The sequence below is a fragment of the Megalops cyprinoides genome, chromosome 17 (genome assembly GCF_013368585.1).
Source record: "Megalops cyprinoides isolate fMegCyp1 chromosome 17, fMegCyp1.pri, whole genome shotgun sequence".
In the NCBI taxonomy this organism is placed as follows: domain Eukaryota; kingdom Metazoa; phylum Chordata; class Actinopteri; order Elopiformes; family Megalopidae; genus Megalops; species Megalops cyprinoides.
The window spans coordinates 5730833-5745601 of record NC_050599.1 but is presented as its reverse complement, the minus strand read 5'-3'; the positions used below and the strand labels follow the sequence as shown (position 1 = coordinate 5745601).

General features: G+C 39.5%; 1 protein-coding gene across 3 annotated transcripts in view; it reads right to left on the bottom strand.

Annotated features, from left to right (window-relative positions):
• Window positions 1–10797, bottom strand: part of pak5 (p21 protein (Cdc42/Rac)-activated kinase 5) — a 76217-nt gene extending 65420 nt beyond the window's left edge. For 2 of the 3 annotated variants that reach the window (XM_036549403.1, XM_036549405.1), the window contains exon 1: window positions 10398–10796. The gene's annotated coding sequence lies outside the window, so the exon portion shown is untranslated. Of the gene's footprint in view, window positions 1–10397 lie in introns of all 3 variants that reach the window. The other variant, XM_036549401.1, reaches the window with a different exon arrangement.
• Window positions 10798–14769: the final 3972 nt, after the last annotated feature.

Sequence of the window (14769 nt, the reverse complement as noted above, 5' to 3'; positions counted from 1 at the left end):
TCTGGATTTAAGACTGAGGGAGGCTTGGGAGTCCCAGCATACACAGATGATTGCATTATCACATCGATGTAGGCCTAAAATAAGGATAAGTAGATATAATATAAAGACAGTGCGGTCCCCTCTATAAACTGTTGCCCCACAATTAAGCAGTATAATTTGCATCTTGTTGTTGTCCATGACCTGTCATTCCCAAACCATTACAAAATGTGTCTCGCAATAGTATACATTTATACTGTTCTTTTTTTTATGTGTAATTATGTTACAAGAAGCACATTACCATTGTCCCATTTTCTAAGAGAAATGTGAAATTTTCTGGTTTGTTCTGCTTTAACATAAGAAATCAGCTCTATAAACTCCAAAGCACTGTGCTTTTTCACCCATGATCACCAGTTTTGTTTTGACAGCTGGCTCTCCGATGTCCAGGCCTTATTTGCTAGTGAATATTACTCAATGTGCACTTAGTTAGCTAATGACAAGTAGTTTTGAGATTGTCACAGACGCAGTGTGTAACCCAATAAGCAACACAACATTTGTATTTTGGAATTCTCAAGTCTACATAGTACATCTAAGCTTACTGAGGAGGTAGCAGTCATGGGGAAAGGGGGGCTGGGGGGACATACATGCAAGGCAAGAAAGTGTGAGATCATGATCAGTGCAAAAAACAGATGAAGTACAGCACACAGTAGACCCTCCCACAAGCACAATCAACAGCAGCCACAAGAGAGAGTTTTAACAACATGGCTGCAGAGCAATTTGCAGATTGTTTCAATCTGTAGCTGAAACATGACTCACATTTTATCGAAATGTTACATAAGTAAGAAATGGTTGAATGCAAAAACTCTAGCATTTCATTTTTGCCTGAGGAATTTCAATGCACTTGGGAACAGATTTATAGTACATTATTCATTTTCTTAGAACCCACTCTTATCCATGAGGACATGCACAACTCAAAATGTACATATTTTACACATACACAGCTGCATATTTACTGTCTTGCACAGGGATACAACAGCAATTCAACCCTGAATGCTGCTGGTTACAAGGCTCAAAAACCATTGTGCCACCCTCACACACAGAGATGTTGAAATGAGGCAGGCATTGAGGGTGTGAGACACAGAATATAACACCAAAATGTGCTGGCTTTGGACAAAAATGACCCTACTTGTGTTTAATTTGATCATATCAGTATGGTACTGATAAAAAAAAAAAAAAAAAAACTGTATGAAATGTTTCTTTGGATAGCAGGTTATGGGTTGACTATTTCTTGTAGGCTGATCCATAATGACTCTGAGGTCTGCTCATTTCCAACTTTTATTCCTGTACTAACATCATTTGAACACAAAATTCAGGTCAACGTCATATGGCCACATAATTCAGCGGTTAAATTCTTACTTACGCCATTGATCTGCAGTGTCAGGCATATTCTGCATCTATTCTGTCTGACCTAATCCTGCATCTACTCATTGTATTCGATAGCTGTCTCTTTTGTGAAGTATTACAGGTAATATGACACATACACCTACCATGGATGTCACAATAAAGTCATAATATGCCACCAGATGGTCTTACCTTTAACCAGGTTAATTAATATTCACTTTACCTGAAGTCTTCCAAGCTGAATATCAATGTACCATACATTCAGCTGCATAGAAGTGGTTATTTCTGTCCATTTTGTAGTCTTACATCACCACATGTCCACATTCTCTTCACATGCTAAAATTATTTAATATGTAAAATCTGACTCAAGCCATTTCTTTATCAGATGCAAAAAAATGCCCTGCTGTAATATTTTTGGGGATCAATATTATTGGTTTGTTTACACACATAGGCTAGTCACAGCATGAATAACAACTATACAAAAAGGGTTTGAAAGAAACATTAATTCAATCAATACAACAGCACGCCATGCCAGACAGTTTGCATTGGACCAAGGTTTATGGGGTTCGATCAGTTTATTCCAGATTTGGTGACGGTGCAGTTAAGGATGCTTTGTTAGGACCTCTTCTTTGTCGCCATATATTGGGGAAAATTTTTTAATGAAATTAGGCTAGATTATTTTTACACTATTTATCATACCCACTGTTTGAAAAAGGAAAAACTCACTGTGGGGTTTTGCAACATATTGATTTAATTGAGTCACATCAGTGAAATGGTTTGGTCTGGCTTCAGGAAAACCTGTTGTGATTTACCTGCCAACACAGGAATTACTTGTTCAGCCTCTTGCCTTGTTCCATTCTCTATAAAAGCTCTAATCTTTTAGTCTCTGTGATTGTTTTTATTCTCTTCAGAGGCATTCCTATCAGGAGCAATTTCCACAGCTCACAAATTATCCTCTTATACAGCACCAAATTTACTGTAGCAGTTCATCCTGAGAACCTTGCTCAAGAATACAATGGCAGCATCCTGCCCCGATTCAAACCTGCAACCTTCTGGTGACTCTGCAGTTTCAGTAATATTTAGCGTAGGTGTTTGATTGATGCCATGCCAACTTCCTGTTGGGCATGACCTTTGGCCTTTTGTGAACGCATACATTTTATTCTACCATGTTGATGTGCTATGATATTTCTCCTTAATCACAGCTATAAGTTAGCATTAGTCAGCTCTGCCTCCTTCCCAGCAAATTTGCATCTTTCAATGTCACTCAATGCTCCATTACTCTCTTGCTTGGGTGCAGCAGAAGCTCACACCCAGAAAACCCTGTTCCACTGTGTTTCTCTGTACTTTCCCTTCCCTTCTCTGAACCGCGTATCGGAGAGTACAGCTGTGTCACCGGACGACCAATTTAACCTATTCATTCTGCGGTGTTGTGATGTACACTGCGCCGTACATTATAAGCAGCCTGCCAATACAGAAGCCCTCTCACGCTGACATGCACATGCTGATATCAGGCCTGTTATGAATGCCACTCAGCTCCTTTCATCGCCATGTTTGGGAAAACTGCAACAACAACAGCAGCAAAAAAAAAAAAAAATGTGTGCCGCTCCCCGTGCACGAAATAATCCCATTTCACATGACTCCCTTCCCTCCCCCCTGCCCAGCTAAATGCCATGTTAGACATCAAATCACAGCTGCAAATCTATGTGATGTTCCAGGCCCGTGCCTGGACTAAAATTAGGACAGCGGCCCATTGGCGTGATGTCACGCTAAACAGAGGGAGGAGGCGTGACGTCACTCTAGCTCGGAGAGGGGTGAGAATTTGGGGCATCGAACTGATGACCAGAGGGTAAGGCCACCGCTGCAACCTTGCCGGATCACCTAAATTACGTCACAAAAACACAGCAGAAGGACACTGTATGGATAATGTCAGACGTGGCAGCGGAAGAGGGGGGATTCAAATCATTCAGAGAACTGTTAGCATGCTATCACTGATCCAGTTCACTTTCCCAAACGAGTTCTCTCTTTTAACGTATAATCACCGCATGGTCACACATATTCACGTGTGCACAGCCTTGCTCACCTTGCAGTCCATAATGGCACTTCCCACCAGAACAATGATGACAATATATTAATATCAGATGTCATCCTCAAAGCCCACAACAGAATTACCTCTAAACATATTCAATAACTTATGACACTAAACCTGTATTTTTAAACATGTTATTGATCTCCCCCAAAGGAAAATATTTGAATAATTAAAAGAATACATACTGGACATTTTATTACAGTTGTAAAACAGTGCTGGTGGTTTCTCTTCTATGATTGTAGTTTTATTACAGGTAAGCACCGTAAAACCAAAAACAGGTATGAACAGGTGCTTTACACTGTCAATATGGCTTCCTATCCACACAACACACAACACAGTATGTTGAGCCACAGCAAACCTGACCATCAGACAATGTCTTTTAAATCAGGCATTCAAGACAGTTGGATCACCTCCCTTCTGGAGGAGTTCAGACCTGTCTTCAGGAGCTAATTTCCTCCATTGCTTTCATTTTCAGATTCTCCTCAGATTTTCCTTTTGTGATTTTTTACATTTGTTCTTCTGTTCCATTTTTTATACATTTCATAAACAGATATTGATCGATGTTTGACCTTCAGTGGTTTGCCACGGGCTCAGATCAGCTGCCTGAACAGAAACATAAGGTACTGCTTGGCTGTAACTTTTAACAGTTACATGCACTGCGAAATATGACATCCACATCCTTTCCTTGCAACTGTCTAGGCATAAAAATAGCATTCCAAGCAACACCTCTCATAACATGATTGCAGAGAGTTAGCATTACCTAGATTATTACCAAGCTTATGTATTAGTATGATGACTAATAAACTGAATGACAAATCAGTTAGCTAGCCAGATCAGTCACATTATCTATAAGCAATCAACAGCTAAGTCTTTAACAGCTGCCTCTTTCTTTCAGGTATCTAATGGGCAGCAGTGTAGCATAGAGGCAGGGCACATGGCTCATAATCAAAAGGTTGCTGTTGGGACATTGCTGCTGTACCCTTGGGTAAGGTGCTTAACCCACATTTTCACAATTACAATCAGTAAATATCCAGCTATATATGCGTGAAAAAACTGCAACCTATGTATGTCACTCTGGGTAAGAGTGTCTGCTAAAATGATGATAATGTAATATAATGTGCCTGATATTGGGAGGACCTGGCTAGCTAGTTCACAAGTACAGTATTTATTATTGTTATTATTATCTACATAGGCAGTTAGCTCACAAAACTTCAACCTTCTGGTTGTGACAAAAGTTCCCCTAAACTCTATGACACTCCTCCACCTACACACACACACAAACTGCACCATGTGCCAACTAGTTAAGATGTATACCTTAAAAGGCTCCTCGCCAGATGGAGTATTTCCACATTCTCTGGCTTCCTAAAACATCCACAAGCCCCAGGCAGGTACAGACACGGTGCTCTGTTACACAGAACTAGCTGCACCTCTGTCGATCAGCGCGTTCCTCATGATATGACATGTGTCATCATGCATGGGTTCATGATAAGATGCACATGAAGACACACACGATAACGCACAACTTCATTACTAAGATAAACAGACCCGTGTGCATTAGTTTAGAAATTTGTTCTTCCAGCAAAAAAAATATATAATAAAAATGTTGCACTGACATCATCACCACAGAAACGTGTAACTCATAACCATGAAGGTCAGTGTGCACATTTTAGACACTGACCTCTGTACAGGAAGTTACGATGACTTATAGTGATGTGTCAAACTCCATGTTTTGAATTAAAGATCAATACAAGGAGTCACTCAGATAATGCTAATGTCAAAAAAGCACATTCCATATTCATACCAAAGTCAGTACAGAACAATATAAAAGTCCATTCATCAGGCACATTCAACAATACAAAACTCAAAACTTATTACATTGTCACTGCACTACATCTTTTATATTACTGTGCCATCTGATCACACCCCTGCTGATCCTGAGTAGGCGGTTTTCATTAGCTGTGGACATGGATCACAGGTGATCCATATATTGCGGTTTGCAGGGAGTCAGCTGGACAATGACCACTGTGATTTGTTCATTATCAGCTCTCTCCCCCCCCCCACCCCGGCTGGCTGGCAATCTCCATCGCAAGGTCAGAGTGTAAGTCACTCCGCCTGCGTAACTACTTCACATCCCCTGACCGGAAGGGGCAGTGAACAGAGAATTCACACTTCAGCTGATAATGGCTCTGAAGCAGTTTGTCACTGTTAACAAGCTTGCCAATCCTTTAGCAAGGATCACCAATTAGCAACGACTTCCGTACTTCGGATACTTGTCTAACAGGGTGCCACTGCCATAGCTTTCTTACACCCGCCACTGAAAAATACTTCTTCTTAACAAAGAGACTGGTGATCATTCTTATGATAAAAACCTTTTTGTTTCGTTGGAGCTGAAATGATTCAATGTGAGCTACACAGAAGCAGAGTGTCCCCCCCGTTCAATGGATTTGAGTGTAAAGGAATCATCTGCTCTTGGGTTATTTTTATTTAAACTGGCATGCTGTCGAGCAAAAAATAAAACAAAGTAGCAGGATAAAAATAAAATGAAGGTAACTTCTCTGCCTCCTCTCCTTGTGGCTTGCTGGCTGCCACTGCCTCTGATTCATGTGGAAAGCAGCGTGCGATGACATATTTGCAGTCCAGCCCTCTAAGAAATTTACTGAGGTCAAAATGCATGACATTGGGAACAGTGATTATTACTGATAGAGACTTGTACAATCAATGACTCAACAAATCTGAACACATCAGTTTTTTGCTATGGAGAGCAAAGGCTTTATTGGTTACTGGTTTCCTGATTGACAGCGCATGACAGATCCATCTATGATAGGATGTGTGAAGCCTGTCACATCACTAATAATTAGTAATGCAAAATGCAAATGTTAACTGCAATAAACCTACACATATTCAATGTCATTTACGACAAGGGAATTTAGCCTCTTATCTTTCTAATCTTTCAACACACAGGCTATGCATTCTCTGTAATGTGTTGGCTTTAATCACATGTCCATATATCAGTATTTATTTTAATTTGAAAGGATGTAGATGATCTACAGTATAAAAGAATAATGATTGTTCTAAGATGCCGCATAACACCTTTCTGAAAAAAATATTAACAGGAGCAATAAAAGCAGATTTCCCCCTGGGTAGACACAAAGCATCCGCTTGATCATCTGGAAACTACAGAACATGAGGGGAGTCTTCCCTGAGGTGTCCAAGTGTGCAACTGAAGGCCTAATTACAAAGTGAAAACTGGTGTGCAATCCTGGTCCCATCTTTCCAACAGAAAGCCCAGTCCAAGAATGCTCTAATGGTGCGAGCTGACAACACTGTATGCTGAAACAGAGGATTATAAAATTTCAAAAAGCCTTGAAATATTATTAATCCAAGTAAAGTTTATTATAAATTACACTTAAAATGCTTCAGTGATGTATCACTAATTTGTGGAAGAAAAAACCTACATGAAATATTTTCCTTGTATGCCTACATGTCTTTGTTTGTGTTTTGTTTTATTTTGTTCTGTTTTTTTTTTTCTGTGACATTTTTAAGAACCATTGAAGTTTCAGTTCAGTTTTACTTGCTAGCACATTTTAATACTCAGGCCGTGAGCCCTAGGGAATCTCAAAAGGCCCGAACTTTACTTTTAATGTTAGGGTGTCCTCTAAGGTCACTCCCTCATCTTCAAATAATGGCGCAAGGAAAGACTTCAACAATGAAGGAAAAAAATAACTAGGTCACCCCCAAAGTTACGCTGCTTGCAGCAACCAGACAGGGAATGACCCTGGTGACATTTAACATAATTTGCCTAGAGGTCATAAAAAACATACAGGGTGAGCAGTTTTAATGATGAAACACAGTGAACTGATGGTGAGATACAAGTTACAGTTGCCCAATTAAAAAAAAAAAGAATCATATTCTTTAAATACTTGTATGTTGTTGAAATTTAAACACAGATTGTGCTGATGTTCAATGCCAAGCATTTTCCTCTTTTTCAGCATTCTACTCTGTGAAGATGCTCTCACCTTGAGAGACAATCAAGATCAATGACTCCAATTCTAATTCAGGTCATTCTTAGAATCACAGATGGGCCATATTGAACCCATTTGCTGTGAATGTAGACCTGACTGTAAAGTAAGGGTGCTTTCTTTCACACCATGAGGCTGCAGGTGATGACACATCAAAAAGTGAGAAGGCTTCAGGATTATTTGCATTCTCAAATAAAATTAGTTATTCAGCTCCTGTATACATTCTTTGCAGTCAGAACATCTTCCATTGAAAGATTCATTTGGTCCTGTAATTTCTTTGAGAGAAGAAGCTACTTAAATTTTCTAGGTCCTGAATGTGTTGCTACCAACTGCAAAACCTTTCATTTAAGCACAAATTCTTCCACCTCTGTAAGAGGTCAAAAATGTGTTTACCAGGGAGTCATGCAGACATATGTTTGTGCCACAAGGCTCTACGAATACCTTACTTTTTACATGAACAAATTTACAGTATTTACAGTATTTTAAAAAAAATTACATTATTTTCAGCCACAGTGTGCTGTCAAAAGCCCACATCAACTTTAATATCCACTTTACACAAAATTTGCAAACAGAAACGTAAATGCTAGTCAGCAGAGGCCCTCCTTGGCCCCAGACCACAGTAAGGCCATGCTCAACCTACATCCGACTGAAGACAGACAGATGGTGTGAAAGGAAACGCTCTCAGTCAGCTAGATTGCCTCTGGCTGACAACATTGTTTTATATCAGTCAATCAACCAAATTTTACTTCTTATAGTGCATTTTTACAGAACCTGAGCTGTCTTCTTTTGTTTCAAGCCTGGGTAAGCATTAATAAGTCACTTGTTTTTGAGGTCACCTGTATTGCTTTGATCTGCCCCAGAGATCAGACAGATTTGCTAATAAAGTTTATTGTTGGTTGACATTAGGGGCTTCTGACTTTTTCTACTTTTTCCCCTTGCAAATTTATGACATTTTGTTTATTCAGTTTTGTCATTTCAAAACCAAATTTTATGCGCCTATATGATACCTTTCAATAAATACTGTGATTATTACAGCATTTCTTTGTCAACAAAAAACTACCTTGTATTTAAACACTTATTTGTTCACTGTTAATATGTATTTTTTTCTTTTTCATGCTAGAACGGAATGCAGTACTTTGAGAATGAGATATTAAATAAAATGTAACTGATTGATTGATTTATTTGATAGCAACACAACTTTATCTGAGGTAGTTCAAGCAGCTCACATTTTACACATTATCTGTTTTCTGGTGCTGTATATTTACTCAGGTTCACCTCAGGTTCAGGTTTACCTTGCAAAAGGGTGCAACATTACTGTCCCACCTAGGATTCAAAATTACAACCTGGTTAGAAGTCTGGTAGATTCGTTTTAACATTTATGTGAAAATAATTTGAAATCCCCAGTCACTGTGCCATTCCCTGTCTAATACCTTTGCAACGGAATTGTCAATCCAAAATGTAATTTAAAATAGTCATTTAACAGTCAGAGTGTCAGAGTGGAGTAGCTTGGGAACTGCCCCCATAACCAATGGGATGCAAAGCTGAGTTCTTTTGCACACCTCAGCCAGGTAACAGCAAGCTGTAAATGAATAATATGTCAAATACGACCTACATATGATGCCGTGGATAAGGGCATCTTTATAATAATACTGCAATGCAATAATATGAAGCTTCAAACTATTGAAATATCACTTACAAATTTAGCTAGGAACATTTTCCTGTTAAAGCAATTTTGAGTTTAAAACAGTGACAATGTTAAGACTGTCACAATGTCTTTAATGGTTATGTATACTTATGCTCTATTTCAAAAACTTAGAGGATCCACTGTAAACACATTACTTCTCCTGGTGCAATAGCCTCCTTCCTTTGATCACAAGGTAAAGCTAGTGTGTTCAGCATGAGATAGTCAGAGGTTGACTGAACCCTAAGAGCACCAGCTAAGTAAGTTACCCTCCCTCCCATTCATGACTCCTGGGATTGCTGTCCAAGTGTCAAGGAAGCAGAATGGTCCACTGTGATAGCATTATTGAATCAAGGTACTTCACAGCAACAGAGCACATGACCTTAGTTTGATAAACCACAGAGCCCACATAAATAAAGCAGACTCCAGACTGGCTTAGCCCCACTGGACAAAAACCAAACACTTTGTTACTATTATTATTTTATTATTGTTATCATTGTTGACTACAATAGAATACATCTGTTAAGTTGTGTATATCAGTAACTGCTGGAGACCATGGACACTGATAGTTGCAGTAGTTTTGAAATGGTATACGTTACCCCTATTGTATTTGCTGTGTACAGCGTCAGTGATCAAGTGAAAGCAGGCCACAGATAATACTGTAATTTTGCTCGCGTATAGTGGATAATCCCGAGCACGCTGAACTTGAAAACTGACCATCTGCACATCTACATGCTTGCTGTGTGGTTCTTTAATCTGCACAAACGACGCTAAAGATTACATACACGCCGACACCTATCATGCATACAGATACAACGTAAACTTCAAGTGCATAATCGAACAGTAAACCGAAAGCCTGCTATTAACAGGCTGATAAGACCGTGACCCTAAGTGTTCACATCCATTTTCTTAAGACTCATTCATTTACCCACAACTGAAGCCGATGTTTACCGATGCAAAAAAAGGGATGATGGATGCACCCTTTTCAACACCACGGACAGCGGTCTAAACACGGAAACTAATACGCACGATATTATTCCATGCTTGAATATTTGTTTATTTCCTACTGTCTAACGAGGGAAGAACAATCGCGGTAGCTAAAGAGGCAGCGCCGTATAAGTATGTAAGCCCTGAGCATTTCACTGATAGCTACGAAGAGATTTCTGCATGAGGAGAAAAAAAAAGATTCAGAAAATGACAAATCTTAATGCAATTATCAAATAAGCAAACCTACCTGCCTTTTAAAGACCTCACATGTCCTGTTGGTTAGAATATTTTTTTGGATTATTATTGTGGGCACCGTTATGTTGCTGCCAGCGCCATGTTATCACTGTCCAGTGTGCTTTACACTCCGGTATTGATGCGAAGACAGTGTGCTACATCCGGGCTGTTGTGGTGCGGAGCTTCGGGCAACCCAAGCGCTTAGAAACGAGAGCACCTGAGCGAAGCCGTGCTCGCAATAAACGCCAGGGAACGGGTGAGAGATCACGGAAGACCGCGCAGTTTGGCAAACGCATCGTATTCGAAACACGGCAACATCCGCGGCTGCTCGCTAAATAACGCGCTACGCTGGTAAAAGCGCTTCCTCGCTTTAAAAGATGACAGGTGTGGCCACCCAGCAGAGTAAGCTCAGAGACGGTACAGGTCATATGGATAACGTATGGCTGACAGGCTATGTTTGTGCTCTTATCCGGCATTCTACACATATATTATATTAAATTATATTATATTATATTATGTGAATTCATTGTTAATAATCCGTTGTCTACGTTAACATTCAATACTGACTTGTTGATTTAATTTAAGGAAATTATTTTAAGGTACAACCTATAACTAGGGCCTATATTAGACGGGAATTCACTCTGTCATATTAGAGATACTGGTCTGACCCATTTTGGTCCGACTGAAGCATACTGACCTTTCGGTGCTGGCCGTCACTGGCCTAGTTTCTCAATGAGCTGGTATAGAGGATATCGGTCCTCCAAACTCGCTCGCTGGTTTGACTCAGCAGAATATTATTGTGTCTTGATAGCCGGTTTAATTATTTGGACAAATGGGGAATGTGAAAACAGATAAAAACGAATAAACAATAGTTCAATAAAATTAAATGTACTTGAATTGAATACATAAATAAATAAGAAATAAATAAATAAATGCTCTTGCTTAGCGGGGTGTAAGCTATTGTTAATTGTGCTGCATAAATGTCACCAGTAGGCAGCAAGCCAGAATTAGCTGCACCCATAATATACACAAAGCGCAATAAACAAATCCAACTAAATAACCAGTGAAATGAGTTTCAGTCATTTCCCTGACATGCTTTGTAGAGTGGTTCAGATTATTATAGCTCCCTATAATATGTAGATACAGTATTTGAGTGATTCTATTGTTTCTGTTGGTCTTGGGTGCAGTGTTTAGGCAAGCATACATACAAACAGTCCATGTATGTTTTGGAACAGCTGGACCAGTCTGATGTTACTTTTTGGTATGGTTTGTATATTTGCGTTGGTTGTGATGTTGTTTAGTTGCTTGGGATGTGTTTTTGTTGTATCTAATTAATGTTGCTGCTGGTGGTAATCAGTGTGCACATGGGGGGTCAGTACATTCCTGTTCTATTTTAAACTCCTACCTTCGAAATAAATATTTATCAACAAGTTGTCTGACTGACTGTGTTATTCATGTTTAAGGAAATAGTTGCACCAGTGTCAGGGTAAGCCAACACACACACACACACACACACACACACACACACACACACACACACACACACACACACACACACTCACACTCTCTCTCTCTCTCTCACACACTCACACACACATACACACACACACACACATATAGTGTGACTGTCTGCAGTGTGTGTGCCCCAAAGATCCCTCCCTGACTTGGGAGGTCCAAATGCAAAATGAGGACTCCATCTGTATTTCAGTATTTTATCTCTGTTGCTTCTTGTTGTACTTAAATTCTAACACTTAAGTATATTTACCATTATTCTAATAATGCCCTCACCAGGGTAACAACCAGGCATATATAATGCAAAATTCAACTTTACTTTTATGCTTTTAATCCCGTCTTAATTTTCAAAATATGCTTTATATGGTTTGCCATTTTACAGCACATTGTTTTTCTGCCTCTCTCAACTCTTTCTAAGTCCTTTGTTTTTATTGCTGGTTATGTTCTTATCATTCATCATTTCTGTTCCAGGAATTTATTAACTGCTTTATTGTATTTCTTTATCAGTTCTGTACAGAAATCTTGTGTCTGTGAAAGCCACTCAGTGAACAAAATGTTTTATTTTTCCTCTCCTTACTCTTGCATGTTGTGTACACTTACAACTTGTTTCCATTAGCCAGGTTGACCCAAGGGTCGACAACCTCCGCACACACGGGTCTGTCTAAAAAATTAAAAGTCTGGACTCCCAAGGGGCTCACGTGATGTCTCCGTTCTGGAGGACATGTTCAGTGTTGTGAGAGATCAGGTCTATTTAAGGGAGATGGCACAGTTTTCTTTCCAGTTACGACATCATCTCCATTGACATACCTACATCTGCCAAAACGTCCTCATGCCCTGGTCACCTGGAGTATGAGTTAGGCCAGCTGTACCTGGAGAGGCCCATGTTCAACCACACCTCAGCTACAACTGACTGAAAGAGAAAACAGCATTTTCAATTTGGCCACAATCAAAGTACATCAAGATATGTGTTAGTGGAAAGAAGCTAATACAATAACAGTCTTTGTTTTCCCCCACTTTAATTTCAATGACACTGTTATAATTCTATGTACAAGCTTGAAGTAGTGAAGTAGTAGTCAACGACCAGCAGTCCCACAAAAATGAAAAGGCAGCTTTGCTGCCATGCTGGTTTCCTCTCTGTCATGGCTGCATTAAACCTCCCGTTTGTGGTAAGAATCCATCAGCCCTCTCTGACGCATTTTTTATTTATGATTTCCTACTTTACCCGGCTGTTTGTTTCCACTGGTGCAGACATAATCCATGTTAATGTTATATTGTGCTTGTGGGACTGCTGCACATGTCCGCCATTAGAAATCTGCTTTTATAGGAATTCATCTTAAACACAGTCCCTTCTGTTAATGGAGATATTCCAAAACACATTAGATTTATTTTCATCTGTTTTAAATATACATATACTATTTATGAAATCTCAGTAAAGCATTTTGTTTGATGAAAAACCATCAGGCTAACTGTGAGGACAGCGGCATAGGTTAAGCCACCATGTTAGGAAGATCGTGAACCAATGGGAGAATGATACCAAATCTTAGCTGCTGATGAAAACATCACACTCACAGTTTAACAACATACAAACAAATCGGACTACCACCCAATGTCCTACATGATAGAAGTCACATCTACACACATTGTGTAAGAAATGCAGCCAACTGTCGAAAGCTCAGACGCAATGGCAGCAAGGGATGTCACCTCCTAAAGTATGTTATAGTCTATAAATACGATATGTAATCTGATTTCTCAGCTTCATATTGCATTTCAGGGAAATCCAATATGGAACACGTAGTCATGACTCCATACATGTGCTGATTGGTGTGTCTACCAATAAGCATCCTCCTTCTGCTGGAATTAGCCACCTACCGTAAACAGACAGCATTTCTGCTCAAATGTGACAAGGGAAGCTACGGTACGCGATGGGCAGCCTCATTAATCTTATTAAAATAATCTTTTTCCCCTAACCTAATCCTTAGCTTGTGCTGCCATGACTAGGGCAAGCAGGGTGCATTGTGGGAATTCAAGACTGATGAAAAAGTGGGAGACACTTACACCAGCCATAGCTGTGTTCTAAAAACACAACAGAATACACTTTTTTCTAGTTCTCATTACACTGTAAACCGCTTGTATGCTATAGGCTGAGGTGTCAAAGCTGAAGGTGGTGGCTAGTTGTATCCAGATAATATACACTGCACCCCTAACTCGACTGATTTAAGCAAGTGCTACTTATTTGTTTGTTTCTTAAACATTTCCCTCTTGTAAAAGTGGCGGGCAAATCCACAGTGCATTGTGGTGAGATTGAGCCTGAGGATGAGGCTGTGGACTTCCTGGAAAACATGTTCATAACTCTTATGTCCTTGACTGTTTTTCCAGATCAATACATTGGTCAGTCCAACATGATTCAATAAATCAATTCCGTGAATCAATGTGAACAAACTATGGGCGAAGCTGAAGAAATGTTAAATGTATTAGAGATTGCACATATAAGCCAAAGCATATCTGATTCATTAAAAAAGGAAAGCCCTGGGAAAAACTGATTTATAAACTTTTAAAAATGAATGCTTTCAACAGCCTCTAAAAGCAATATAGTGCTCACCACTATGGCCTGAATAATATACGAAGCAGTATGCCACAGAAGGAGAGAGAAGATGCTATATGAAGCTTTATGGAATAGACCGAACAGCCACAAAAGCCAGCATACTTTTGCTTTCATAGTGCATTTGCTTGTCTTTGTCACAGGCAATACACTGCAGTGGTCTGAAGAAATATCCTGCAAGACAGTTACTACAGGCAGTGAGGATACAGTTTAGGATGCATATGAAGTACTAGTGAAGAGTTTGGACACACCTGATTAAAATTACGGGGAAAAA